This window comes from Halichoerus grypus, chromosome 11, assembly GCF_964656455.1.
Source record: "Halichoerus grypus chromosome 11, mHalGry1.hap1.1, whole genome shotgun sequence".
NCBI lineage: Eukaryota > Metazoa > Chordata > Mammalia > Carnivora > Phocidae > Halichoerus > Halichoerus grypus.
Window position 1 is genome coordinate 10,418,026 of NC_135722.1, and position 6,000 is coordinate 10,424,025.

Sequence of the window (6,000 nt, forward strand, 5' to 3'; positions counted from 1 at the left end):
TCCAGCCTGACAGGAAGGATCATGGGAGGTAGAACTGTCACCCTGTGAAGGCTCGGGTCGGAGCCCAGGGCCTCTCCCCTCATGGCACTCACTGAGTTTCAGTTCCTGGGAGATGGGGAGAGGCTGAGCCAAGGGAAGTGTGAAGGGGATGAGCGTGAGGGCTCTTGCAGGTTTTTGTAAGCAGTGATTTAGTTTCATTAAAAAAAGAAAACAATAAACAGCACCTCCCTGTGTGTGTCTATAAAAGGAAGCCCAAGCTGGGAAGGTCGGGGAGGGAGCACATTGGCCAGAAAGACTCCCACGGCCCTTCAGGGCTCTGCAGGCCTCGACCTTGTGTTTCAGAGTCATTCATCTGTGCCGCCAGATGTCGCTCGCGTGCTGCCACTTCCTTGTGGGGTTGCCTTCCACAGCAGCCAAGGGAGGGGGACGTGAGGGAAAAATAGCCTTTTTTTGCTGGTGAGGAAGTGTGAACCTGTCAGGAAGGAGTCTTCTGCTGTGGGTGCTGCAGAACCTGTCCCAGGTCAGCTTAAATCCAGAAGATTTTCCAGACTCTGGCTTTTGAACATTGGAAGTAGAGCTGGTTCCGGGGGAGACTGCCAGCACAGTAAAGCAACAGAAGGTGAGATCGCCAGCGCCTCTTCTGGGGGTGGAAGTAGGGCTCCTTGGCTACTGAAGTGGGGTGGCCTCTTGCACGTGATAACGAAGCTGAAGTCTTAGTGCTTATTTGCTAAAAGGGAGGAGGGGTGTTGCTGGCAGGGGGAGTTTCTAAGGGGGAATGACAGAGGTGGGCCGAGGGGCGGGGGTGGTGGCCCAGGGAGGTCTTCAGGACCCTGGACAAGAGCAGTCCCGCAGCGTGTTGGGCTGGAAGCTTGCTGGAGCCTGTAAGGGAATGTGAGGTGAGACTTGGGGGGCCGTGACTGAGGTACTGTGCTGGGGCGGGGGCAGTGCGGCCAAGCATGGCGGTCCCCGCTGGTGCCACGCAACAGCTCCGCGCGTGTGCTGCTGGGTCAGCGTTCCATGGTCCGGAAAGTTTGGGCCCACTGCTCTCCCCCTTGGAGGCTCACAATGCTTACTAGCTAGTAAGGCCTTTGAAAACTGCAAAAAAACTTTTTAACTGTTTGACCCAGTTTTCACAGATGTTTGACCAGGACGGCCTTTGTGTGTGTGTATCTGTAATGGTCCGTGGACCCCGCCTTCGGAACACACACCAGAGTTGTAGCTGTTGGCAGACGGCGCTGCGGTGGGCGTCTCCGAGCGCCAGCCTCTTGTTAGTTCAGTTCTCACAGGAGACTCCCGAGAGGGGAGTGATGAGGCCGCGTTTGAACACCTGGAGGTTTTCCAGCATTTGCCAATCAAAGGCCAGTTTTGGGTATTCTGGTTTGAAAAGTGTGGGGTTGTCCCTTTTTCAGAAAAGAGCTGTCACGCGGTTCTTCTGAGGCTGGACACACTTTGAAAGGAGGACGGGATGGAGCCGCTCTTTGCAGGTGGTCGGGTAGCAGCAGTCAAGGTGGGGAAGGGCGGGGCCGGACCTCCGCCAGCCCAGCACTGAGCCCTGGGTTGGTTCCTGGCTGGATGTGACTATGCGTCGTTAGGTCAGCTTTGTTTCCAGGAAAACCATTTAAGAGAGAAAGGGAGGTTCTCAGGGGACTCCGGGGTTAGGAGGGGCGCTGTGGTGTGAAGCATGTGTTGTGTCCATGCTTACGTGCATTTTTTGGCAGGGGAGGGGCTTGGAATACGTCTCAGAGGATCTCAAAGGGACTCTAGTCCCACCCCCACCCTTTTCCAAACCACCGCTCTAGAACTGGGGCCTGGCCCTGCTCTCCTGGCCTTGGGAGCCGCATGTTTGGGTTAGAAGTCCTAAAATGCTTTCGACTCCATCCTGCCGTCTGTCCCCTTATATCAGCTGTGTTCTGGACACTACACACATTCCCTCATTTTGTTCTTGAAACTACCTGGTGTTTAGCTGTCCAACCGAGCAGCTTCCCTGCACCCCGTGGAGCCTCAGGCCTCCTCCTCTGCAGTCCAGGGTATGAGGTAGGAGCGCAGAATCCCAGCTCTGGCACTTAGGAGGGGGGGCCCTCCTCCAGATTATATGACTTCTTTCGGTTCCGGTTTCTTCAGAAGTTGGGGATATTGTATTTAGTAGGGATATTGTAAAACTTAAGTGAATTAGAACATAGAGAAGTTTGTCGAATGGTGGGTGCACGGGATACATGCTGTGTACATTGTGCCTGCTGCTGTCACTCCAGCTGCCATCCCCCATTACTGCCGCCCCCATCAGTGCTACTCCTTCTCCTGCTGCTACTCCTCCTCCTCCTGCTGCTCCTGCCACCCCCACCACTGCCGCCCCCCCACTACTGCTACTCCTCCTCCTATTGCTACTCCTCCTGCTGCTGCTCCTGCCACCCGCCACCACTGCCGCCCCCCCACTACTGCTACTCCTCCTCCTATTGCTACTCCTCCTGCTGCTGCTCCTGCCACCCCCCACCACTGCCGCCCCCCCACTACTGCTACTCCTCCTCCTACTGCTACTCCTCCTGCTGCTGCTCCTGCCACCCCCCACCACTGCCGCCCCCCCACCACTGCTGCTACTCCGCTTACTGCTGCTCCTGCCGCCCCATCACTGCCACCCCCCACTACTGCTACTCCTCCTCCTACTGCTACTCCTCCTGCTGCTGCTCCTGCCACCCCCCACCACTGCCGCCCCCCCACCACTGCTGCTACTCCGCTTACTGCTGCTCCTGCCGCCCCATCACTGCCACCCCCCACTACTGCTACTCCTCCTCCTACTGCTGCTCCTGCCGCCCCCACCACTGCCGCCCCCCCACCACTGCTACTCTGCCTGCTGCTACCACTTTTACCAGTCCTACCAGTCCCACTCTGACCACCTCCTGCCCCCATTCCTACTCCTACCACTGATGCTGCTGCGTGTCTGCTAGCAGCTCCTCCCACTGCCCCTCCTCCTCCCACTGCTACTACTATGACTTTCCTACCACTGCAGCTGACCCTTGAACGACTCAGGTTGGAACAGTGCGGGTCCGCTTACACATGGGCTTTTTTCAATAAACCCGGTACGTACCGTGTATTTTCTGCTCTGACACGTTCTTGCCTGGAGGTGACTTGATTGTCGGAATATAGTAGACAGGACATACACAGGTAGATCTGGATCGCCTGTTGATGTTATCGGTGAGGCTTCTGGTCAACAGGCTTCTGGGCTATGAGTAGTTAAATTTGGGGCAAGTCAGAAGTTCTGCACGGATTTGCGACTGCGGGGGGGTTGGTACCTACCCTCTGCGTTGTTCGAGGCCCTCGGTACTGCGTTCACTACTCCGTCAGCGCCGTGACGGTTTCTGCCGGCACTTCTGCTCCTGCATTGCTTTACCCTGACGGCGACTGCTGTCCTCCGTCGTCTGCTCTCCCCGGAGTCTCCCTCCCCACGCTCGGGCTTCCTCCAGGAAGCCTCTGCTACCCAGCCCTGGCCCCGCGGGTGGGTGACCTCGCTCGGCCATGCTTCCCTGCTCTGGCACAGCTCTGTGATCTTGGAGGTGTTCATGCATTTGTGTCTCTCAGCTAGATTTTCATTTCGAGGGCGAGGCTGTGTACTCAGTGCTGTCTTTCCCCTTTTTACCTTATGTCGCGTGGCTGCTAAGGGGCAGACCAAGAGATTCAACCGTGGGGCTCAGTCAGGAGCCTAGTCTCTGACTCTCCTCGGAACACAAAAGCAGGGGGATGACAGACTTGGTTATTTTGGCCAAAATGGAATGGAGAGCCACCACCCCTGCCACATCTCTCACACTGGGCTCAGCTGCCTTGTAGGCGAACCTTTTGGCCGTAGGTCTCAGCTGGTAGATTGGAGTTTGGTGGATTCTCAGAGGGCTCACCTTTTCTGGACCCGTATTGTCTGGCTCCTGAGTTTGTATTTAGGGTCCAGGAGCGGTTGGTTCTAGGGTATCTGAAGGGAAATCATTTGGTGGTGTCATCAGTGCTTCTTGCATCCTACATCCTACATGAACTTGAGCCCTTTGACAGTCCACGCGTGGGCTTGTGTCTGGGGCCAAGGGTGCCAACTCCTTGTCCCTTCCACTGTTGAAGGTTGCTTGGCCTTGGAGCACTGACCAGGGCGGCCACCTGGGGGCACTGTGGTTCCGTTAGTCTCTCCAGGAGCACTGGCGCCAGGACAGCTGGGTACCGTGGACAGGAGGCAGGTGCTGTTATCCCCATTCTACAGACGGGAAGCAAGCTGAGTGCTGGAGCTGGGACTTAAAGCCATCCGGCTTCAGAGACCAAGCTGACGACCCCGTGCTCTGTGAAGACAATGGGCAGCTGACCACCCGCTCCACAGTTTTCTGGAGTTTAGAGTTGTGGCTAAGTGTGGGCTCTCGAGTCAGAAGCCGAGTTTGGAGCCCAAGTCAGCAGCTCTCTATGACCGTGTCAGTGTCTGGTTTCTGCATCCGAAGCCCTGCCCAGCTGGTGCCTGCTTCATAGGGTTGCTGGGGGTTAAGTGAGCGGACACATGCGGAGAGCACACAGCGTTGGCTGCAGTCCTCCCTGCTTCTGTCAGCACTGGCATCCAGTGACACTCTAGGGGTCACGGTGGCCCCTGACGCTGGACACCTGCCTGTGTTACAAAGATGAAGGCTCTGGAACCTGGGCCAGTAAGGGAGGTGGCAGGGTACAGATGGCTGGGACCACGGCATGAGTTCTGCGTGGTGCGGGTGTGCGGGAGGGCTGTGCTGCTGTTCAGCATCAGGTAGGTCTGGGGAGAGATGACGACTCACCAGGTGGAGCAAGAGCAGAGGAGCAGAGGAGGGGCGGCTGGGGAAACGGGACGCTGCAGCGCCCCTGCCTGGCTGCAGGAGGAGGGCAGGGCAGGGAGAACGGACCGTGTGGACGGCGGGGGGCAAGAAGATTGGAGAACTGCCCAGCAGATTGTATTTAGGGGAGGAGGTTGCCGGTCTCAACCAGCAGTGTGAAGTCGAAGATCTCACCTGAAGCTTTTCAGCAGCAGGAACAGGTCTTTAATATTTAAAAAAAAATTTTTTTTAAAGATTTTACTTATTTATTTGACAGAGAGACAGCAAGAGAGGGAACACAAGCAGGGGGAATGGGAGAGGGAGAAACAGTCTCCCCGCCAAGCAGGGAGCCTGACACAGGGCTCGATCCCAGGACCCTGAGATCATGACCCGAGCTGAAGGCAGACGCTTAACGACTGAGCCACCCAGGCGCCCCAACATTTTTTAAATTTCTTATTGTGAAAGATTGGTTCAAACGTGTCTCAAACATATCTTTGCAGTTTAAAGAATAATAAACCTCCTTATATCCAGCACCCAGCTTAAGAAGGATAGTATGGGGGGCCCTCTGTGTTCTTCCATGAGTGCAGAGGAAGCCACTACCCTGAGATCGGGGTGGATCAGTTCTTTGCTTCTCTTTTGAATTTTACCACTGTGTTATGTGTGTGTGTGTGTGTGGGGGGGGGGGGTGGTTGCTTATTTTTGAACTTTATATACATGAAATCATTCAGCTTGCTTTCTTTGACTTCATTTGCTCAATATTGTTCTTGAGATGTACCTGTGTTGACCCATGTGGTTATGGTTCATTCGCTGTTGTGCAAACAGAGGCAATGGGCACGGAACTCCCACCAGGCTGCTGAAACACTGCTCCTCGGAGATGGGAGCCGTCCCACTCGTGCAGGTCCCGTGTGGCCTCATTGCAGGGCGGTGCCTCTGGGTGCCCGCCATGGGATGCCCCATGGGGTGCCCGCCATGGCGCTGTGGTGCACTGAGCTGCGTGGTCATGAGGCACAGCCCCACCATGGTCGCCAGGGGAAGGGATACAGCATCATGTGGCTGAACCTTGGTTCCAGCCCTAATCCGCCAGATCGTTCTTTTGGGGGGGCTGCACCAACTCGGCCCCTTGATACACTCCTGGATCTACGGTCCAAATTGTGCTCTCGCAGGTGTTTGACGTACTAGCCAGCGGCAGGATTTACTGCACTGCATT